At 39.6% G+C, this 24,788-nt stretch overlaps 1 protein-coding gene, 1 long non-coding RNA gene and 1 pseudogene across 21 annotated transcripts in view; 2 read left to right on the top strand and 1 right to left on the bottom strand.

Annotated features, from left to right (window-relative positions):
• ADD3 (adducin 3) overlaps positions 1 to 23,530 on the bottom strand; it is a 132,287-nt gene extending 108,757 nt beyond the window's left edge. For 8 of the 20 annotated variants that reach the window (XR_014826208.1, XR_014826209.1, XR_014826204.1 and 5 more), the window contains exon 1: positions 21,082 to 21,396. The gene's annotated coding sequence lies outside the window, so the exon portion shown is untranslated. Of the gene's footprint in view, positions 1 to 20,685; positions 21,397 to 22,059; positions 22,201 to 23,224 lie in introns of those variants that run through there. The other 12 variants (XR_014826207.1, XR_014826203.1, XR_014826206.1 and 9 more) reach the window with 4 other exon arrangements.
• Positions 2,389 to 2,661, top strand: LOC146397051 (ATP synthase F(0) complex subunit f, mitochondrial pseudogene; annotated as a pseudogene).
• LOC146397050 (uncharacterized) lies at positions 13,417 to 19,881 on the top strand. Its single transcript, XR_014826211.1, has 2 exons — positions 13,417 to 15,314; positions 16,565 to 19,881. It is a non-coding gene; the product is annotated as an uncharacterized LOC146397050 (long non-coding RNA).
• Positions 23,531 to 24,788: the final 1,258 nt, after the last annotated feature.

Below are 24,788 nucleotides of genomic sequence, written 5' to 3'. Positions count from 1 at the left end.
GGGTTAAGGATCCAGCGTTGCCCTGAGTGTGGTGTGGGTCACAGACGTGGCTTGGATCCCACATTGCTGTGGCGTAAGCTGGCAGCTACAGCTCCGAATAGACCCCTAGCCTGGGAACTTCCATATGCTGCGGGTGCAGCCCTGGAAAGGACAAAAAAAAAAAAAAAAAGATAATTAACTTAAAGGAAATATTACATGATTTTCAAAAAAATTGTCCTATAAGGTTTTAAGCACAAATACTGTCACCATGAAACAGAGCCAGCCCCCAAGTAATTTAAATCAACTTAATAAAACTGAACTCCAAGTCATCTAGTAAGTACTTTGACCTTGTACCTATTTCTATTAAAATTCATTTAAAAATAGATGAAAATACACCCTTTTTTTTTTTTTTTTGGTCTTTTGTCCTTTTAGGGCTGCATCCACAGCATATGGAGGTTCTCAGGCCCAGGTCTAATCAGAGCTATAGCCACTGGCCTATGCCAGAGCCATAGCAACACAAAATTCAAGCCGAGTCTGTGATGTACACCACAGCTCATGGCAACACCGGATCCTTAACCCACTGAACGAGGCCAGGGATCGAACCTGCAACCTCATGGTTCCCAGTCAGATTCGTTTTCACTGCGCTACTACAGGAACTCCAAAACACATCATTTATACTCACAGTAAAATCAAAAGCAATTAATTTTATTTAGATCCCCACCATGATAATGAATCTTTTCAGTTCCTCTGAAAAATGTATTATAAAGGCTATATGCAGTACTTTGAAAGGACCAGGCTATCTTGAACATTGCCTAACTAAAACTATTGTAATGAAACCAAATGCCATAGCAAAACACTGACCAAAAAATGGATGGATTCCATTCAGTCCTTGGTATAATACATAATATAATGGCTAAAAATCTTATTTGATAAATGAGTTTAATCACAAAACTATACTAAAACATTAACATTTCTAACATGACCAATTTCTTCCTTCAATATGCCTTATATAATGGGCCACTTAGTTGAAAATAATGGAACATTGCGGCCAAAAGCTCTAGTCTCTTTTACTCAAACAAATGACCTAAAAACGTCTTTCTCGCTGGAAGGTGGAACTGTTTCTCATTTAAATATGTTCTTTTCCAAAAGGAAAAAAAAAAAAAAAGGCAAGTCAGCCAAATACATCTAGTTTGAATTTTCAATATAATGTTCCTAAACATATCAGAAACATTTACCATGTACTTGTCTTACTTCAGTGCTGAGCATGCTTAAACTGGAACAATATATAGAAGATCAGCATGGCTTTTTGTCAAAATAACAAGAAAGTTCATGACACAGTGACAAAACAAAACTTTTTTTAACAAAACATTCCCAATAAAAGATTCAAAGAAAGAAAGAGAGGTATCAATTATTTTTGAAAAGTAGCTTCAAATCCCTAAAAGAAGGTCTCCCCTCCTACCTAAACCCTGCTCTAGGAAAAGTCAAGAGGAATTCTGATAAACTCCCTCACCTCAGAACTGCATGAATGGGTTATGATGGCTGGTAATATGATGAAGTAGAAAAAGCAATAGACTGAGAGTCAGGAATTCCAGTTTGTGAGTATAAATCAGCCACCTTGAATATGTCGATTCACTCAGTTAAACCAGGTACTTCATAAAAATGAGGTGAGGATTTCCGAAATTCTGTGAGTCTAGATTTCATCCTCCTCTTTACTCTCCCAAACTTTGCCTCTCCAAATGTTAAAGTTTATAGAGAATTCCCACTTCTACTCATAACAGAAAGCTGAATGATTCAGAGGCAAAATTTTAGCATCCAATGAGACTTGACAAACTGTGGAGCCTCAATTTCTATTACTGGGGAAACATCCTTTTTATTGGGTCATGGGGGCAGAGGCTGGCTGGCACCAGGTTGCCAATTCCTGTCTCTCCCTTAACTATCAAACTCTCTCTCCCACCTACCAACATTGAATTTGCACAGCTGAGGGGTGAGGCCTCTTCTAATTATAATGAGGCTGTAATTCTTGACTTTGAAATATGTGTCAAAGGCCATAGGTTCTCTGCCCCTAGTCTCAACACCAGGGTCTTGACTGACAATCATTACCTTTGCTACATAATGCAGACCCTACAGTGGGGTTAGGAACAGGAATAACAGATTTTTGTATCACCCAAAACCTTGATCTTAAAACAATTTTTTGATCCAGGAATATAGGAGAGGGGAATGAGAAGTTATTGTTTAATGAGTATAGAATTTCAGTGTTACGAGGTGAAAAGAGTTCTAGAAATGGATGTTGGTGACGGTTACCCACATTATGAATGTATTTAATACCACTGAACTGTACACTTAAAAACGGTAAATTTTATACTGTGTATTTTAACACAATAAAAATATTGGAAAACAGCAGACACCCAAGACTCTAAGATGGCATCAGCTGCACCAATGAAGAATAAACTCATGGATGTTAAAATAAAGGAGCTGCCAAGCTGGACACTGATACAGGATTTCACCCTTAAAAGCACTGCTAGAGTGTTTCAAAGAGGTTCCTAACGGTATGACAACAAGTATGTCAATGTGAAGAAAGGAAGCATTGCTCAAGTTTCCACGATGCTGGCAGCTGACGTGCTTTTCAGCTACTGCCTTTCTTAGAAGAAACTCAAACACGAGCAGCTACGCAGGTACCACTGAAGAGGGCCCAGTGCAGAGGACATACCCTGCTTCCCTGACCATGAACTCTGCCGGACACCTCTCCTTGAGGAACTTGATCACTGCTGAATCTTTTCACATCTGAATTGAGAACAATGCCCAACAAAACATAACTGGTATAAAAATTTTTAAATACATTGGAAAAATTTTTAAAAGGACCCCTACACACACACACACACAAATATGGGACTATTACAGTATCTGCATAGTTATGATGTTCTACTAAATACTATCCAAAGAAGAAAAGAAACCAAGTCTAGTAACAGAAAGTTTACAGAGTTAGGTAATCCCAAGGCTTGGGAGAAAATCTTATGACTTGGTGGGTAGCCAAAGGCAGAGTCAACAAAATAATGTGAAGTACTGAAAAAGTAAAGTTTTAGAAGTGGTCTTGTCCAACTGGCATAACAGGGCAGATGCACAAAGATGGGAAAGGCTAGCCACTCTTCTCCCTCCCTACTGGAGGATGTTTTTCCGTGGGAGCACATCTCAGCTGGAATTTGCTTTGTTAGCATGTATCATTTCATTACAGTTATTTGTCAATGCCTAGGGTAAAATATGAGTGAAGGATGATTACAACTACTACCTCCCACTCTCCATACCTCTGCCTTAAGTGGAGGGTAAGCTAGGAAAGCATACTATTTATTAAAAAGAGACAATGAATCTAGAAACCTAGGAAACACTTTAGAAGAACAGGGTTGGCTGTTTCCCCAGATTGTTTTGAACCTAAAGGTATATTTCTTATGCAGCAATTCGTCTACCAGGTGAAGTCAGGCAAAGCCTTGATTCAGGAATTTTAAAATAAACAATGAAAAATATCTCTAGAAAAATATACAAGGAAAAAAGAGGATAGTAGTTCGGGGATAGGGTGACAACTTACTTTTCACTGTATATACTCTTTTGTGTATTTTGGATTTTGTTCTATGTCTTCCATAGTTGAAAAGTTAATTTCAAATATTTTAAAATGAAACTGATTTTGTAAAAATGTAACTCTAGGAGCTCCGAGGTGGCTCCCTGGTTAAGGATTCAGCATTGTCACTGCTGTGGCTCAGGTCACTCCCTTGTGCAGGATCGATCCCTGGCCCGAGAACTTCTGCATGCCAAAATTTTTTTGGATGCAGCCAAAAAAAAAAAAAAAAAAAAAAAGGTAACTCAGATGGTAAATTTACCTTAGACATCAAGTTAATAAGATCATTTCCGCTTTTAAAAGACTCAGTGAGAGTGCTCTTATGTTTCTGACTTTTAAACTTTTTATTACATTGTATGTTTATAAACTATTTTTAAGTTGCTTTTGAATAAATTATTTTAAACACTATTTAATAACTTGGAATTTTTAAGCACAAAAATAAGTTTTACACTGCAATACTTTAAAAGTTAGTTCTGCCAATTCTGGTATTTTCTTTTGCCCATTTATAAAATCCCTTTGTCCTAGTATAACACCCTCTTTGTATATGTTTTATTAAGGGAGCTACAAACAAAATGACCAATCGAGACTTCCTGATGGGGCACAGCAAGTTAAGAATCCCACATTGCCACGCTGTGGTGTAGGTCGCAACTGTGGCTCTGCTTTGATCCCTGGCCCAGGAACTTCCACCTGGCGTGGGTTTGTCAAAAAACCAACAAACAAACAGATCATACCTGTAAAAAAGCTATGAGAAACATCAGAGGAGCTAAATCTTGCATTAGTTGTTTCACTAAGCAAATGTGCAAAAATTTTACTGGATTGGATTCTCCACTAAATATACAAAGAAAAAACATATGATTTTGCAAGTGCTTCTTTTGACATTTCTAATTGTTTTTTACAGGTGATTACCATGTGTTTATAAGTTACAAGATAAACCACTAAATGTAATAAAGGGGAAACTTTAAGATGGCACAATGACTTCCTATTATGACAGCATACAATACTTGATATTGCAATGCCTAATACTGGCTTTGGTTCTTTCTTTTTTATTATTCCAAGTTTGAAATTTAACACAAAAGCACAGCATAGGGAGGTAGTTTCAGTTGGAAACAAAAATACAATTCTTTTGCCAAAATGATGACTATTCAACCATTTCTAAATGCACAAATGAAAACAAATCCAAAGACTGAAAAATTGAGTAACAGCTGACATGCAATAAAAATGAAAGAAAATTAAGAAATAGTCACATTTCTGAAGTCTTTTATGTATACTAAGGAAAAGATACATTCAAGATTTGCTGAATCTACCTAATTTCTAGTATTGCAGGTATATCTTCCCTCTGTCATAAAACAGATTATTAGAAATGGAATAAAACACAACATTTAAATTTCTACCCCTAGTGATCAAATGTTTCCTCAACATCTGCACTGTTCAGCAAGTTGCATGGATTTTTGTCTCCAAAATGTCTCATTCCTCATTCTAATCTCAAAGCCACTGCCTTAGTTCATTTGCTCATCTCTAAATGCCTCCTAAATTGTCTTTTTGCCAACACTTCCAATCACCACATTCTTTTTTTCCATTTTTAAAAGTTTTATTGAAGTATAGTTGATTTAAAATTATTTCTGCTGTACACCAAAGTGATTCAATTATACAAGTACACACATCCAGTCTTTTCCCACACAGATTATTACAGAACATTGGGTACAGTCCTCTGTGCTATGTGGAATGATTGATCCCCAATGACTAATCATTCTATATAGCTCAATGTGCATATGCCAATCCCAAATCCCCAATCCATCCCCTACCCAACCTGCCCCCTTTGGTAACCATAAGTTAGTTTTCAAGATTTATGAGTCTGTTTCTGTTCTGCAAATAAGTTCATTCGTATCCTTTTTTTAGAGTCTACATATAAGTGATATCATATGATGTTTGTCTTTCGTGCCTAATTTACTTAGTATGATAATCTCTAGGTCACACATGTTGCTGCAAATGGCATTATTTCATTTCTTTTTATGGCTGAATAATATTCCATTGTATATATGTACCACATCTTGTCAATGGACATTTAAATTGCTTCCCATGTCTTGGTTGTTGCAAATAGTCCTGCAATGAACATGGGGGTGCATGTATCTTTTTGAATTATGGTTTTCTCCAAATAGATGCCAAGAGTGGGATTGCTGGATCATATGGTAGTTCTATTTTTAGTCTTTTGAAGAACCTCCATACTGTTTTCCATAATGGTTGTATCAATTTGCATTCCCACCAACACTACAAAAGGGTTCCCCTTTTCTCCACACCCTCTCCAGCACTTACTGATTGTAGACTTTTTGATAATGGCCATTCTGGCTGGTATAGGGTGGTACCTCATAGAAGCTTTGATTTGCATTTCTCTAATAATTAGCAATGTTGAGCATCTTTTCATGTGTTCTTCACAACACCAAATTTTAAGTACATTTGATTATGCTTCTCATTAGCTAAAATAAGTGCCATAGTATAAAACCTAAATTTCTTAAAATAGCATCCAAGGCTTAATGATCTGGTGCTCTCCGCCTTACCTTTCCTGTTTTCCCTCCACAACCATTCCACAGATCCACATGCCTTTGCATAGTCTATTATTTCCGTCAGTAACTTACTCTCCTCTTCAACATTTAGGAGATCCTCTAAAGCTCAACTTAAATGCCATCCTCCTCCATGAATTATTTCTCCCCAGTGGGATGAACATTTCCCTTTTCTCTGCCCACCTGCATTTCCTTTAAATTGTTGCTATAGCATTGCTCTCAGGTTGGTCTTAGAGTCTGTTACATAAGTATCTATTTTCCCCACTACAGTTCTTGTCTGGATCACATATGCTTCCTTAAAGAGGCTGAAAACAGAGGAGTTCCCATCATGGCTCCGCAGCTAACAAATCTGACTAGCATCCATGAGGATGCAGGTTCGATCCCTGGCCTCGCTCAGTGGTTAAGGATCGGTGTTGCCGTGAGCTGTGGTGTAGGCCGCAGACATGGCTCAGATCCAGCGTTGCTATCGATGTGGCATAGGCCGGCAGCTATAGCTCCAATTGGACCCCTAGCCTGGGAACCTCCATATACTGAAGGTGAAAAGGAGAGAAAGACAAAAGAAAAAAAAAAAAAGAAAAAGAGGCTGAAAACATATCAAGCCATTCAAATATGGACCTCTGTTCTCCAGAAGTTTCTTTTAACAAAGGAATATATGTATATTCATAATAAAATTAGAGGTTGAATTTTATGGCATGTGAATTTTATCTTAATAAAAAATAACACTAGGGTAAATGGTACATGAAAGTTAAAAACAATCCTTTCATGTACTCAACAGGCACCTTCTTGATGATAATAATGTTTTTAAGAAGGTAAATATTATCTTGAGTAGGCTTAAAAAATATTGAAAGAGTCCTCAATATTATGGAGAAAAAAAATTAAGCCATCTTTATTGACTTAAGACCTAATAAATTTATTTAAAAACTGGTTTCTGCTATTTGAAACCCATGGAAATGATCATCATAGAGCCTTCTTTTTGCTTATCATCTCTAAGAAACTGGGTATTTAAAAACATTTAGACTCACCCATGACTTGTCAAGGGTAGGATCACAAACTGTTTCTGATTTCTATCTGAATGATCTAAGTATCTTAACCCTGTCTTTTTAGGCAAACCGAATTAAACTAAGTTTAATGTGATAATTCTTGTTTCATCAAATTTCTACTGGGAAAACAGTTCAATTTTAGAAATAAGATCTATGTAAGTTGTTTCATTTCTGTACAAATGGGTGTTCACACACACTTTTTTCCCTGGTGTCTTTCTTTAAAACTTGAAATAAAATTCACACATCATAAAATTCACTCTTTTAAACTGTACAATTCAGTGGTGGTTTTTAGTATATTCACAACGTTGTGCAGCCATCAACTATCTAGTTCTAGAACTAAAGGGAAACCCAGTACCCATTAAGCAGAAACTCCTTATTTCCCATATCCCCTCGCCCCTGGCAACCATTTATCAATCTTCTTTCAGTCACTATGGATATGTCTATTCTATGTATTGCACACAAATGAAACCATACAACATGTGGCCTTTGTATCTTGAGTCTTTCACTTAGCATATTTTCGAAGTTCAACAATGTTGTAGAATGTATCAGAACTTCATTTCTTTTTGATCGAATAATATTCCATTGCATGGATATACCACATTTATTATCTATTAATCAGTTGATAGACATTTAGGCTGTTTCCACTTTTTGGCTATTATGGGCAAAGCTGCCATGAACAGTGGTGTAAGTTGTTTGTGTGAACATGTGTTTTCACTTCTTTTGTGTATGTAATGTAGGAATAGAATTGGTGCACCACAATGGTAACTATATATCACTATTTTTAACCATTAAACCACATTAACTTTTGGAGGAACAGTCAAACTATTGCATTTTACATTTACACACAAGTTTTTAGGGGCAGTAACAACACTATTTTTATTTTCACATTTTGTTTAAAAGTAAATTGTTCTATCCCTAGAGGAAAAGATTTCCTGTGGGACTAAGTGTCCTTAGAAGTTAAATTCAAGGTTTTAGGAGTTCCCAACATGGCTCAGTGGTTAACAAATCCAACTAGTATCCATGAGGATGTGGGTTCAATCCCTGGCCTTGCTCAGTGCGTTAAGGATCCGACGTTTCTGAGAGCTGTGGTGTAGGTCGCAGACACGGCTTGAATCCTATGTTGCTGTGGCTACGGTGTAGGTCGGCAGCTACAGCTCCAATTCGACCCCTAGCCCGGGGACCTCCATATGCCATGGGTTCGGCCTTAAAAAGACCAAAAAAAAAAAAAAAAAGTCAAGGTTTTATAAAATAGAGTAACTCCCTTAAAAAGATGTATGGCAATACATCAAATCCTTACAACAGCAAAGTTTCTTCTAGACATCAAAGGGATTAAATATGCAAATATTTTTAAATGAAAAGAGGAAAATAACAAAGTTTATATAGTCAGCCAATAACTATACACTAATCTCCAGTTATAGTAACTTCCTACTCCAACATCTCTCATAGACATTTCAAACTTAGTATGTCTCAAGATGGATTCCTACTCTTTCCTGCTCCTGAAATTTGCAAGTGTTTGTCTGCATCCCAAATCTTGGCGTCAAGTTTGACTCCTTTCTCTCTGATATACCCTGCATCCCAATTAGTAAATCCTGTTGGTTCTATCATCCAGAATCCAATCAGATCTCACCACCTTTACCAGATACACAGTCTCTCACCAAGACTATTACACCACTATGGTCTAATGTCAAAACACAGCCAAAACATTCCTTTAAAAATGTATGTCAAATTGTATCTCACTTCTATGAAACATCCAGTGGCTTCCCAACACCCATCACTCATTCTGTTTCAGATACTCTTGGGCCTTGGGGCCTCTGCTTGTTGTTCCCTCTGCCTGCCACCATCTTCCCCTTGATATATACAGTTGTCCCTTGGTACCCCTCGGTATTCAGTATTCAAGGGGGATTTGTTCCAGGACCCTGGCGGACACCAAAATCCAAGTAAGCTTAAGTCCTTTATATAAAATGGCCTAATATTTGCATCCTCCCATATACTTTAAATCATCTCTAGATCATTTATAATACCTAATCCAACGTAAATGCTACATAAATAGTTGCAACTTGGAACTTTCTAGAATTGTTTTTCCCAAACATTTTTGATTTGTGGTTGATTGATTGTGCACATGCACAACCCACAGATATGAAGGAGTGACTGTACATGTTCCCTTACCTTCTTCAAGTGACCGGTCAGTGAGGATTTCACTGGCCACTCTTATTTAAATTTGCCATTACCCGTAAATACTCCCTTTGCCTTACTTCCCTGATCTATATTTAGCTTTTGAAGAAATGAAAAAACCTCTGGGAGTTGACAAGTTCCTGGAATGATTGATGTCCTTCTCAACTGCCACATATACATAGAGCCAAGGACTTTCATGGTCTTGGCCTTCTTTTAGACCTATTCCCAGGACCTTCCAACAGTACAATCATAGGTTTCTTGGCCAGCTTCCAACTAAAACCACTAGTTTGGTAAATTCACCTTCCTTAGAACTACAATCACAACATCTTCAAACTAAAACGAATCTTAACCTCAACCTCTCATGTATTTTATACGTTTAAAAAACCAGAGTTAAAAAAGAAATTGTGGGAGTTCCTTTGTGGCACAGTGGGCTAAAGATCTGGTGTTGTCACTGCAGTGGCTTGGGTCACGGCTGTGGCTCAGGTTCGATCCCTGGCCAGGGAATTTCCACATGCTATGAGTGTGGCCAAATTATCTTGAATAGTTACACTAAGTATTTTTCAAATAATTAATGCTAAATATTACCAAATCTAAGAGAATTTAAACCCTTGAAACAAATTCCCTAAAATATTCCCAGACAATATTATTTACAAAAATTAAGTAGAAATTATTAAATCTTGTAATATCAACAATACCAATTCACACATTCGATTTAAAAATTGTAACAGAAACTATACTCTAGCACTGAGCAAAGTAAATGATGGATAAATTCACATTTTAAAAAAATGTAAACTTTTTCCCAAAGGAGACTTTCCTTGTGCACTTTTGGGAATGATGAGGATTTCTAAAGTCTAAGTCTTTTTCTAAGTACCAACTTCCCCAAGCATTACTGGCTTCAAAATAGCAATTTAAGGATGTTTCTATGCACCAGTCATTTTCACATGGGGTTCATCTATTAAATGTACATGATCTTCACCCCCACACACACCATCTTCTCCCCCATCCCTGCAATATCCTAACACACCTTCTAGGGAAGTGTGTTCTTGGCACTGTTACTAATGAAAGTGTGTTGCAGCCTTCAAGTCCCTTACAGTGGGAGGAAACTGTAAGCCACTATTATAAACTATCTCTTGTTTTGCTATGGAAGAAGGATTATTATTTTCATGGACAGTAATTTCTCGACAGAATCCTTTCCATGGCCTGCATCTAGTGAAACCCTACTGTTTCACTAGATGCAGGCCATGGTCTTGGCCTTCTTTTAGACCTAGACCTTTCAAGGCCCACACTTATTCCTCTTTCCTGGGTACCTTTTTTTGACCATTCCATCTATGGTGCCCTTTTCTTGACCAGATGACCTATGGCATTTGTTATCTGTATCTGTCGTTTAGCATTCACCACACAATGCCAAGTAACATCTTTTGCATAGTAATCTTAGTTGTTGCTGGCTTTTTTTATGTTGACTGGATAGTCAGAATCCCAAAGAGTTACACAGTTGATATTCCTGTGGGGATTTTTCTGGACAATAAAGTATACTGCTCTTACATATGAAGGGAAAGAATCAAAGTCCTAAAAGAGTGACTGGGTTTGAGAGCACACAGCACAATCGTGGATCTGCAATTTTACAAGCTTTTGGTTATATCAAAAATAATGACTCCCAACCTTTTAAAGTAATAAGGATGCCTTTTAAAGTCAAAATATGTTTTTTTTTAAATATATACTCTAATATTAGGTGCTAAGTGTCTTTGAGAATACATGCATTCAAAAATACAAGTATATACAACATGAAATATGGTACTCATTTGGTCTAACAGAGCATAGCTGATATGCACAAGAGTTCCCCCAGGACCTCAGACAGGCACATGGCTGAATTTTATCATACTGTGGGCATGGAATAGTTTTGCCATATCAAAAAGTACCACTACCTAAAAGTATTTAGGAGCAAGAAAAATATAAAAATTAACAAATCCCCATCTATCCCCAACCATACCCCCCTAATTCAGCATAAAATCCTTCAGTAACTCAACTCTTCCACCCAAGAAGCAGCATATTTTAAGCAATGTGAAACAATTCAATGATTCAATAAATTTTTCTTATGGTCTTAAATTAATAAATAATATAGCAAAAGGAGTGAAGAAATGAATATTAGAGACAAACCAAACAGCAAATTATTTGAAAGTCCATCTCTCATATATTTCCTGATTCTAGTGAAATCTCAGTCCTAGTACCCATTTCATCACCCTCTTCAAACAAACAAACGAAAACCACCAATATTTTCCGGGAGAGGTAGAAACGTCATTTTAATCTTCGTTCAAGTTTTCTGTGCAGTCACCAACTAGAATCAGCTCAAATAAATACCAATATAGCACAGTAAAGGAATTAGCCCCAGGCTCAAGCCTTGGCTCTGCCACTTATTAACTGTATGATCTTGGGCAAGTTACTTAACTAAATTTCAGATAATTTATGTAAAGTGCTTAACATGATCCCTGGCAGGTTTTAAGGGCAGAGAAAAGTGGTTAATGATTAATTAATTACATATAGTAGATAACAAAAATACTTTCTTATAACAATTTCAAAGCTTCCTTTCAATTCCTTTTCTTGGGCTCTGATGGGGCTATTCCAGGTGTCATAAATCTCCACACCAGACCCATAACTGGTTCTACTACCTTCAGTTCTACCCATGGCTATAACCACAAGCAGTTTCTGGAAGTCATGGAAAACATGGCAAAAGACAAAACGAGAGGCCACTTGAGCAAGCCTAAACAACAACAAAATCCACTTTGAAACAGTGAATTCACTCAAGTAGATATAACTGCCTTAGAACCTGAGACAAAGAAAAAGGCAAGGAAAAAAAATAACCAAATTATCCAAATATTTTTAAAACCCTTACCTCCAGTTAAGCAAATGACTGACAATGTGAAGCCCAAATTTTAAACCTCATTATTGCCTGCAGGAGCCATCAATAACCAGAACCACTAATGAAACAGGCCTTACTAAAATAATTTTCTTTACCACTTTTAATTTAACAATGATTTCACCATTGCTAGACTGTTTTTAACTATAAAGCCTCAACAACTTCTTCAAGTTTCTTTCCCATGCATTCCACCAAGTAGTGAATTATTTCTTCATCATGTGTTTAGGCCTCCTGCTGGGAAGCATAATTAAAATTAAGCAAGCAACAATTCCACTTGGTGCTAAGATCCTGTCAAATCCTTCGATGAAATTGAGTCTGGTTTCTCCAGGAGCCTGCTGAAAGTTCCGCAACAAAAACTTGGGGCTGCTCAACTTGATGCTGGCCATTCAGTAGATGGCACTCTTCCCTTTGAGCCCAAATTACACAAGCACCAAGAAGCATGTTTTGTGCCATTTAGGTGTGATACAATTCAGGGATTCTCTTTTCAAAGCACTTAACTGGCTGTCACAATCCTTCCAGAAACCCATTCATCAAAAGCTAATGGTCCAACCAGACACTTTTAAAGAGCCCAGGGAATTCCAGATTATAAAACATCAAACACAATATAAAATCACCTAACTCAAATGATTACCAGGTAATCAGCTTCTCAGAGCCTTTTCTATGTCAAGCAGATATACTGCTCTTTTTTTTGTCTTTATAGGGCCACACCTGTGGCATATGGCCGTTCCTGGGCTCAGGATTGAATCAGAGCTCCCACTGCTGGCCTATACCACAACCATGCCAGATCTGAGCCATATCTGCGGACTACACCATAGCTTGTAGCAACATTGGATCCTTAACTTACTGAGCAAGGCCAGGGTTTGAAGTGCATCCTCATGGATACTAGCTGGGTTCTTAACTTGCTGAGCCACAACAGGAACTCCAGATATACTGTCGTTGTTCAGGCATAAAAGGTTCCTTCTCTATTACTTCTCTGCTACAGAGGTGATGGTCTTTCAGGGGCTAGTGACAAATCTTGTCTATCAAATATTTAATTAAAGTATTTAATGACAGCAAAGTGTTTAGAGAACTATGATTTGTAATAATTAACATTCACTAAGGCTAATGAAAGATGTATTACCTTTTGGTATTTTTTGGTTGAAATAATTCACATAATTTTTGATAACCACCCTAAAAGAATCAAACATCCTAATACAAAATTACTATAGATCTAGATTGGCCAAAAAAAAAAAAAAAAAAAAAAAGGTGTTTAAAGTAATATGGATTTCTGATTCATTAATGGTATGTATTTTACTTTAATGCATAATGGCTCCAAACTACTCCAGGATAATAAGGAAGGTTTCTTACACTTGTGTTTCAGAGATTTTCTTCTTCTTTTTTTTCTTTTTTTAATTTAAAAAGCAGACAGTCGTGGAGAGAGATGGAAGGAAATTCTTTTTAGTGCAACCTCCAGTTGAAAGCCAAACTTCTTAGCAGTCACACAGGAATCACCTTAAAAATTCTACCTTTCTCTAGGACAGATAAAACTCAATCCTGACAATAAAAGTCAAGAAAAAGACTGGGTTTTTTTTAACTCTTTTAAAGTTAAAAAAAAAAAAAAGAAAAGAAAAAAGCATTGGGAGTGGGTATAAGAAATAAGGCCAATATATCGGTTTCACTGCTAATCTCTTTCCCCTCTCCACTCAGCATGCCACACATCCTACGCACTGAAGTCCATTTACAACTCCATTTGAGCTCTGACCATCACCCTTCTCCAACCACTTCCTCAGATATTAAAAGGGTGACCTTACAGAATCTTTTTCTCATGTACTAATAAGAAAATGAGATCAGAAGTAACAATGCAGCTAACAGTTGCTGGCTCTAATTTCTGAAGAATTAAAAGTAGGGTGTTCAAGAATCCCTGGGGAGGTCTTGATCCCAAAATATACTTCTTTAGACATACCAAATAAGCCTAATTGCCTTCTCTATGAGGCTAGTGAGTAAACCTATTTTTTGCTCTGGCATTTAGTCATCCAGCAGATCTAAAGATGACAGGATGAGAATATTGTATGGAAAAGGGAAAAGGAAATGCTGTCCTTGCACAGGATGAGCTGAGCCACTGTGGAAAAACTTCACAGAAACATTGCTGATGGTGACAAATTAAAGGCATACACTAAGTCCCCAAGATACTGATAAAACTCAGCACTTCTCCAACCTGGCTGCTTTCTACATTGTTGGGATTCCAGCTGCCCTAGCAGGCAGCCAACACTAGCTATGGGAGCTGAATTAAACAGGCTCCTGAACTCACCCCTGCACTGTCCTTTCCTCTTCCATTCAAGGTAAGCACGTCCCTGGTGGGGGATGGGGGAGTGAAAAATTACAAGTAAAAATTTAAAAGGGTATGAGAGTTAGCAAAAAAGAATAAAATAACAATTTCATGTATGTTGCTTAGAGTTAGGTTTTCATATTGCTTGCCTTAATGTCTACTTGCCTTAATGCACAGTGAGAATTAAAATTTTTAAATTGTTTTGTTAATATATACAGTATGCTTCTTGAGACATTGGTATTAAGAGCCTATGTTGTTATTGCCCTTAAGCTTCTAAAAAAGTGTTCTTACCTCCTGGCTGGCTAGTTGTGGGAAATTTTCTATCTTATGGAAGTCACGGATGCCTATGTAGAAAAAGTGAGCTTCATAACCCAAGGTTCAAACTGTAGTGTTGTTTGAGGAGGTAGCAATCTTAAATGCTAGTTAATGTACTGCTACACACCAATATCCTCAGGCCCAGTTTCAGGCAATTTAAAACCAGAGGTTTCAAAGTTCATCTTATATCAAGGAGTCTTAACATTTGCAAATTAAGCTTTAACTAAAGCCAACTTTTAAAACAAGTAAGTGTAACGTATATGTTGGTGATAGAGAGCAGCTTGACATCAGGTAAAAAGCTCAACTTAGATCTAACCTTATTAAAAAAATAAAACTCTATGTCAAAGCCTAAACATCTTTTATAACAACAGTTCAGGTCTGGCATAGTTAAAAGCTAGTCTATACTATCCTCCTAAGAAGGAAATTTATAGGAGTTCCCGTCGTGGCGCAGTGGTTAACAAATCCGACGGTTGCGGGTTCAGTCCCTGGCCTCGCTCAGTGGCTGAAGGATCCGGTGTTGCCGTGAGCTGTGGTGCAGGTTGCAGACGCGGCTCGGATCCCGCGTGGCTGTGGCTCTGGCGTAGGCCAGTGGCTACAGCTCTGATTCGACCCCTAGCCTGGGAACCTCCATATGCCGCGGGAGCGGCCCAAAGAAATGGCAAAAAGACAAAAAAAAAAAAAAAAAAAAAAAACAATGGTTGCATACATTTTATACCTTTTGGTGATTATGTGATTACTTCTTGAGTTATGCTAGACAACTGTGAAAGCAACATTCATTCTTTAAGATTTCTAGGATACTCTTTATTAAACTGTTCCTTCAGTGTAGTAAGTCATGTCCTAGAAACCTGAAAAAGATTATTACTGCAGCTTTTCAAAAAAACCCCAACAAAAACAGTTTAAAGAAACAAGGGACTCTGGTTTTGATTATCTATGCTATCATCTAAGACTTTAGGGTAAGTTAAATAGTACTTTTTTAACATTCAAGTGTGTTTTCAACTTTGCAATTAACATACTTTTGAATCTGATTTGAGGACTAGTTCACATATAGCAACATTAAAGACACATGACAAACAAAAAACTCACACACCCTTTTTTATTCAACACTTTCAATTAATTTTTAGCTAAAATTGTTACTCTATGCATACTGTTGATATTCAAATAAATATTCACTGCAAGAATGCCAAGTGAATCATTTTCAACTTTCCTTGAAAGGAAGAGCATTCCCCAAGTAGTAAAGTTACACACATGTTTGTCCATAACTAGCTACTGCTACAAGAAAAATGTAATTAAATTCATCTATTACCCATAAGGGATATAGAGGGATAACAGACTTTTTTTTTCAAGCCATAATCAATGAAAAACTGTTAACCTGTTTGATTTTAAAAGATTTTTTTTTTTTTTTTAAGGGGCCGAACCCACAGCTAGGGGTTGAATCAGAGCTGCAGCCACTGGCCTGCACCACAGCCACAGCAACACCAGATCTGAGCCATGTCTGTGACCTACGCCATATCTCAAGACAACACTGGATCCTTAACCCACTGAGCAAGGCCAGGGATCAAACCTGCATCCTCATGGATGCTATTCAGATTACCGTTTCCACTGAGTAACGGATCAAACCTGCGTCCTCATGGATGCTATTCAGATTACCGTTTCCACTGAGTCACGATGGGAACTCCTAAATAGGACTCTTAACATACACAATCCATTACAGTAAAAACTGGAGATTGTCTTGACTTTGGGCCAAGAGAATTTAGTCACCAGCAGGACCTGAAAGACCTCGCAACAATCTCACCTAGAAATAAATGGCACGGACCCCAAGATCAAATGATAAAGTATTAACATAGAAGGCATGAAATAAAGTATTAGGGCATTCATTTTTAATCTCAATGACAAGACACAGTCTACGACTGCTCACTTAATTTCAAACAGTGTGTCTATGTTTAAAAGAATAGTACTCTTGATTAAATATTTAAAATGATTTCTACTCAAGCTCTACATGTTCAATATTTTCAAAGAAATCTGAAACAGCACTGAATATTAACTATAGCAAAGAAATTAATGTTTCTTTAGAGTGAGAAACAAATCAGTAACCCGTATCTTCAATATAGTTTGAGCTTTCTTAATTCATTGTATGCTTGTTTTCAAATATTTTTTCCCAATATTACCTTTTACTAAATTGTCAATAAAGAACATATTAACTCCCTACAATAGTAACTAAATATTACTTAAAAGAGCTACTAATTTACGTTATAATTAATTTGCTTGAACTTATCAACTACACTAGTGAAGGAGCAACACACCTTGAGGAATGTAAGTGACAAAGTATAAGCCACAAGTGACATCTTTCCACTTCAGGCTTATTTTAAGAGGCAACTCAGGTGAAATTTCGAACAAATGAGTTAAAATTTACTTCAAGTTGATACGGTGTTGGTAATGAGAAAATCAGGTCTATTGATTTAGTGCAGAACAAGAATCTCCCCAAGGGGCCTGCTGTCCAGTTGGAGCCCTATACATCTAGCAAGTTTAAAAAACAACAAAGACATTAATCTTAAGTAATTAAAAAGATAACATACTATAGCCCAACTTCTAGCATCCTAGCTAAACATACGTTATGTGAAAAGAGAATCCTCTTCCAAAGTCAAAAGGCGATTCTACTTAATGTAGATTAGTCACCACCCTTCAGATTTAAAAACAAGTTGGTAGTAATACAAGAGAGTGTAGCTAAAAAGATATATACACACCTAGAGTTGTGGGGATACTACATTGATCTGCAAGTATTACCACAAGTGTAATAGCACGGAGGCCACTAGTCACATAAGCTCACTCTCAGCCAGGCTCTGGATTCAGAACCAACCTGTGCCTAGTGGTTATACCAAATACTTAACCTCTCTATGTCTCTGTTTAGGCATTGGGTTGTCACAAGGATTAAGTAAATTAAATCATATAAAACTCTGTGCCTGGCACAGAGATAGAGCAAATAAATACTGGCTGTTACAAGTATTTGCTGAGTCTTCCTTCACTTGCTGGGTTGCATAATATAATCACTTAAAAAAAAAAGTCATTTTATGCTGATAATGATAAACATATAAAGCCCTTATTGTGGAATTCCTATCGCGGCACAGTGGAAACGAATCTGACTGGGAACCATGAGGTTGCGGGTTCAATCCCTGGCCTTGATCAGTGGGTTAAGGATCTGGCATTGCAGTGAGCTGTGGTGTAGTTCACAGACTCAGCTTGGATCCTGCGTTGCTGTGGCTCTGGTGTAGCCCAGCAGTTGTAGCTCCCGATTTGACCCCTAGCCTTGGAACCTCTATATGCCTCATGTGTGGCCCTAAAAAGTGAAAAGAATAAAAAATAAATGAAAAAAAACAAAGCCCTTACTGAGTACCAGACTTTATTCTAAGCACTTTATATATAAATAACAACTCTGGAGTTCCCGTCGTGGCGTAGTGGTTAACGAATCCGACTAGGAACCATGAGGTTGCGGGTTCGATCCCTGCCCTTGCTCAGTGGGTTAACGATCCGGCGTTGCCGTGAGCTGTGGTGTAGGTTGCAGACGCGGCTCGGATCCCGAGTTGCTGTGGCTCTGGCGTAGGCCGGTGGCTGCAGCTCCGATTGGACCCCTAGCCTGGGAACCTCCATATGCCGCGGGAGCGGCCCAAGAAATAGCAACAACAACAACAACAACAAAAAAGACGAAAGACAAAAATAAATAAATAAATAAATAAATAACAACTCATTAAGAGTCTGATGTTATTATTGCCCAATATTTTACAAACCCAATTTGTTCAGAGTTGGGTTTTTATGCTTTTATGTGACTTCTTTCAATAGAAATGCTTCTTACACTTTGATGACATACGTAAGTGCTTCCCAGTACTGCAAAACAACTCTCTGTGATAGGACAGATTAAACAGCTAACAACTTGCATAGGCTTAAGTGTGACAAAAACAGTCAGACACTACAGACCTACTACAGGAGGACTCACAACCTCAGAGCATGGACCCCACCCTGTATTTAGATTTTAGGATTTTGTGTAGGAGGAAGGTTGATGTGTAGGAGGAAGTCCTCTTAGTCTCAAAAGACATTCTGCTTTTACAAAGACCAAATCCACACTTTAAACATCATCCTATTATAACATTATTGAAAAAGGGGGTTAGAAATAGCAAAATGTACAGTATAATTTTCTCATCCATTTTCAGAATGTGAAACCTATATTCTGAAATTACAGTCCTTCTATCATGCAAAAAATATTTTCTCATCCATTTTCAGAATGTAAAACATATTCTGAAATTACAGTCCTTCTATCACGCAAAAATATTTTCTAGGTGTCATCTGATCACTTGTCAGTATGTCAGATGTTTACCAACAAACATTTCCTTATACATGTAAAAAGCTGCAACATAATGAATGTCTCATAACCAACTATTTCAAGAACTCCTAAATTACATTCAACATTCAAAATAGATAAACCAATTTTCTTCTTTAAAAGCAACATTCCAACATGCCAGCACTTGAGGTCAATTTATAGTTTTAAGAGCAAAGACTGAACTCTTCAAAGCAATGAAGAGTTAAATATAGTAAAAGTGGCCATTTTTTGCAGGCCTTCTCTCTGCAAAGTTAATCTATTCAATTTAAGCAGAGGAAAATGAGTGAGTTACAGTGCAATTACAATGAAAATAAGTCTTATATATTAAAAACTTTATACATATGCTCCCAAAGTAACAACCTTATAAAAGAATAGATCCCATATCTTAATTACACACTAAAAAAAATAGTCAAGCATCGGAGTTCCCGTTGTGGCTCAGTGGTTAACAAATCCGACTAGGAACCATGAGGTTGCAGGTTCAATCCGTGGCCTTGCTCAGTGGGTTGAGGATCTGGCGTTGCCCGGAGCTGTGGTGTGGGTCGCAGACGCGGCTCGGATCCCGCGTTGCTGTAGCTCTTGCGTAGGCCGGTGGCTACAGCTCCGATTCGACCCCTAGTCTGGGAACCTCCATATGCCGCGGGAGCGGTCCAAGCAATGGCAAAAAGACAAAAAAAAAAAAAAAAAAGAGTCAAGCATCTTATTTAAAAATGACAAATTACACTGTATTCTTATTTTACTCTCTTTAATACTCTCATTAGGAATTTTCTAAGGCCAAAATCAGGAGGTACTCAGCATGATATAGATGTACTCCATTCCAAGAAAAGCAACCATTTCACACTGCTAAGCCTAAAATGTCTTATAATTTAACATAAACGTGCACACACCTTTATGTAGTAGATTCCTACCCCCCCCAATCTTATCAACTTCACCAAATTTGCATATAATCCCCACTCAAAGCCTCTCGGTTGACTTAAATTCTGTTTCTCCCCACATCACTCTAGCAGGTCAATTGCAATAGCACATGTGCCAAAGAAATTAGTGGTTTTACATCACTCTCTCATTTTAAACTGGCATCTACTTGCAATTAAATCTCTGCAACAAAAAAAGTTTACCTGAGGCCATTCTTGCCATTTTAATAGAGGCCTACCTTACTCTACCTGTCTCTGCAATCTTGCCTCATTTATAAAAGCATACCTCCGAAGAGGATGGACGTGCCCCAAACACCACTAAAGCGAACCTGCTGCCAACTCTGTTTGTCAACCCGGGCAGGAAGCGCAACCTAACGTGCATACGTTTGCAGGGGTGGGGTGGGTGGGGTGTGTGGCTGTTGAGGGGGATGGGGACGCAGATTGCAGGAGTAAGATTTGGCTGAACACTTTCAACTTGTAACAGAAGTTTTTTTAAAATGGGTAAAACAAACCAACACCCACTCCCTTACCTCCACCTTTTTTCCAAGCGCGGGAACCTCCCACCCTCCTGGAGCGCACCTTCAGAGCGTAAGGTCCCCCGGGTCACCGAAGCCTCAGCTAGCTCTTGATTTTCAGAACTCCCGGTCCTCCAGGGGAAATCGCCCCACCTCGCCCCACCTCGTAAGGCCCACCTCGCAGCGCCCCGAGATCCTCCCCTGCAGATCCACCTCCCTCGGAGAGAAAGGGGTTCACCTGAGGCCACAAGGGCAGCCAATAGGAAGTCCCCTCAGGCCTGCGAGCGGTCACATTCCTCAACCCCGCGCGACCCCCTGGAAGGGTCCCCACAGCCCAGCCCGCGCGGGCGCCCGCCGTCCCTGCCGGAAGGAGGGGCAGAAAGACGGCGCCTTCCCTCCCCTCAGGATTACCTCGCAGCTCGCAGCTCGCAGCCGGCTTTGTGCTTCCCTCCCTCCTTCTCCGCGGCCGCTGGGGCTGCAGCGGCCGGGCGATCCTCCACTGCCGCCGCTTGAGCGCCGCACTGCTCCAGAAGGGAGGGCAGGAGAGGAAGGGGCTTGAGGAAGGAGGGACCTGGGCGCTGAGCCCTTTGTAGCAGGAAGCGACGACACCTGGGTCGCGATGCCTCTAGCTCTCGATCTCGGTTTTTTAAAATATAACTTAAACCTCCTTCTTTTCCCTCCCTCCCCGCGCCTCTGCGACCGTTACCGGCAGGCTGCTCGGGCTCTGGCGGGACTGGCCTAGCGCCCCCCGAGCGCCCCCTGGCTCCGCCCCTAAGGCCCCTCCCTTAGGCCCCCAAGCGCCCCTGGCCCCACCCCCAAGCCCGCCCCTCGCAGCCCCCGAGCGCCCCTGGTCCCGCCCCTCGGGCCCCCGAGCGTCCTGGCCCCGCCCCTCGGAATCTTGGGACACTCCTGGCCCCGCCTCCCAAGGCTCCGCCCCTCGTGGTCCCGTACTCCCCTCCAGAGCCTTGGTCCCACCCCCTGAAGCCCCCACCCGGCCCGCCAGTAGAGTGTCACAGAAGACACGGTCGCTGGGGCTTATTGGCCGGCCCCTGGGAGGGCCTGGCGGGGACAGCAGTCTAGCATCTTTTCAGCGTCCTTCTGTGGCTATGCAGCTTCGATCCGCGGCGTCCCCTGAGGGTCGGAGGTGTAAACGACTCCTACGCAAACCCGACTAGAGGCGGGGAGGAGGGGCGCCTCGGAAATGTCGCCCTCCCTAACCTGAGAGAGCTCCTAATCCTGAGGCTAAGCCACAGCTCTTAGTTAGCCACTGGCAGCTGGGTCTTCAGCAGGAGGCCACTGCTAAGGTTCAACCTCCGCACGCCCCCCATAGGAGAGGCCTGGGTATTCTCATCATAGTTGCCTATGGGGGCGCCTCCTCCCTCTACTCACCTCCTCAGAGGGGCAGGGCAGGCGCTCTCTCAATCCTGCTTACTTGATGGGTATCAAGGGTCTCATCCCCACTTTGGCTCCTGGCCTTGAGACCTTATGACAGCTGACCTCTGGGAGGTGAAAAGTCAAAGCACCGCCAGCCTTCAAAATGAATTTGGGGGCGGGTAAACTTTGCAACACGCAATTGCAGGGCTGTGGATCCATCCACAGGTGACACTAGGGCCGCCCACCCCCCACCTCCCAGACACGACCTACTCTAGAAATAGACCTCCCAGCAACGCACACTTTTCTCTGCCACCCACGACTTGCACATCCCTCTGGCGTACATGTCCTCCACAGGCACGAATCCACTCCCAAGCACGCCCGGCTGAGCGCCATTCTGGTTATTCATGGTCCCTTGGGTCAACCCCACCCTAACACACACAACAAACTTCATTCCCCACCCTTATCTCTCTTCGTTTCCAAGGCATTGGCAACACTCCATTTCATTTCCTTCCTCTTCTGCAGACTCTTCTCTTCCCCCTCAAATACTTCATGCCATCCCCCTCATCTTCATCCCCTCCCTCCTCCCTAAAAATGTGCTAATTAAAATGTAGTTTCCTCTTCCCACATATGAAGTGTGGAAAATGAATCTTGTCTTGGCCCAAACTGTGATTCATTTATCCTTATTTTCTCTCTGCACTGGACTAAACCTTAAGAAATTTTAGTCTACCACCATCTCCCATATGCTCAAAATCTAACGATGTCTTATGGTTTTTAGATACCCCTAAAGGATCGTGGGGAAGGCTTCCTGGCTTTGGGTAGAAAATATTTAGAAAATGTTCTGCCTGTCATTTTATTTGGGATTTTAAAATATCTGCAGTATTTGAGAGAAATATTGGGAGTGGCTGGATGTTTTCTTGCATTTAAAAAGCAGAGAATGAAAAGCTTGGCAATTCATTAAGGTTACCTTTTTATGAACAGCCCCCCAAAAGTATGTTAAGGGCACGTATCAGACAATAGTCTCCCCTATACAGGGCATTTGCTAGTCACAAATCTAGGACCCCCCCCCAAAAAGGGAGACAAATTAACATAATCCATCTTAAGCATGTCTGATGAGCAATCCTTTCCATGATCACTCTCTTTCCCACAGTTTCTGGACAAAATGGATAAAAGATTTGCTTACCCACTGAGGATCTAAGGCTTTCTTGTGTCCAGCGTAGTAGACGCGTGTGTCTTCTAGGTGTGGATCTGCAGTGCTGCACAGAAACCTACTGCAGCCTCAGACCCGCGGTGGCGGCGGCGGCTGCAGCGGCAGCGGTAACAGCTGCAGCGGCAGCAGCAGCAGCTTCTCCCAATGCTGAGTAGTAAAGTGTGTGACTTTAGTAGAGACTCCACAATTAGCATTAGGCGCTTGCTTAAAAGAGAGGAGGCGGAATCTTTCTTAAAGGAATGGGTTTTGTTTTTCCTCTGCACTATTGCTTCATAAGAGGCAGAAAGGGTGGAAGCAGGGAGTTTTTCTGGGCTGAGTAAGGCAATACAGCTGTGGGAGGTCAAGGTTAAAATTAACTGGGTGATCTAGGGACCAATTTAGTGTGAGTCAATGAAATGCTAGAAGCATTAGTTTTAAAGAGCCCTGCTAACTGCAAACTCTGGGGTGCATGGCAAAAATAAAGTGATGTGCCTTGAAACTGACTAGTATTTTGTGTTAATATTTAATTTCTAATCATTGCACTAAAGTGATAACTATTTAAAGGGAGGTTATTTACTATTTAATACAAGAACGTGAAAAATAATAAAACACATGATTGGGGGCAATGGAGTAAAGTCTTACACTTATAAGCATATCTGGAATTTCAATGAATGTATTAGAGAATATATCATTGTAAATCAACTCTACTTCAATAAAAAAAGAAAAGAAAATATATTATTGACAGAGATCAAGGTGTAGTTATCAAATAATATTATTTATAGAAAAACAAAAATATCTGAAATAGTTTTAGAAAATAGTAGCAGGGTACTATGCTATTTCAGTGGCAGAGTTCAGCAAAATTAAGAACTCAAGTAGATTACTTTAAATGCCTGCAAATCTACTATTTACACTATTAAAATGTGATGTGTCTACACATGAGGAACTTGGGAGTCTGCATTATAACTTTGTTTTATTTTAAATAATATTTAAATTTGAGCAGTGAACATCTGTGATTTTTTTCCTTCACAGGTAAATGAGGAGGTGTGGACCCAAAATATAAATAGAGAAAAATGCAGAAAATATCCTGCAATTGATTTTTTTGGCACAGCCTTTGTTAACTACCTATGTGCTCTTGACCAAGTAAATAAACTTTTCTGTTTCATAGTTCCCTAAATTGTAGAATAAGGATATTGGGTTGAGATTTCCTTTCACATTCCAAAATACTATGATTTTATGACATTTAAATGTTTATATTTTCATTATTTAATGCATGTATGTCTGACTCTACACTACTTTTCCTAAAAACTTGGATTAAAAATAAATATAGAGAGCTCCCCTTGTGACTCAGCTGTAATGAACCCGACTAGTACCCATGAGAACTCGAGTTCCATCCCTGGTCTCAATCAGTGGGTTAAGGATCCTGTGTTGCTGCAAGCTGTGGTGTAGGTCTCAGAGGTAGCTCGGATCTGGCATTGCTGTGGCCGTGGTGTAGGCCAGCAGCTGTAGCTCCAATTCAGCCCCTAGCCTGAGAACTTCCATATGCCACAGGTGCAGCCCT

Source organism: Sus scrofa, chromosome 14 (assembly GCF_054392235.1).
Source record: "Sus scrofa isolate SSC_HxYL_T2T_F1_AM1 chromosome 14, Sscrofa_HxYL_maternal_Yorkshire_Landrace_v2.0, whole genome shotgun sequence".
Taxonomy (NCBI): Eukaryota; Metazoa; Chordata; class Mammalia; order Artiodactyla; family Suidae; genus Sus; species Sus scrofa.
This window is presented reverse-complemented; position numbering and strand designations above follow the sequence as displayed.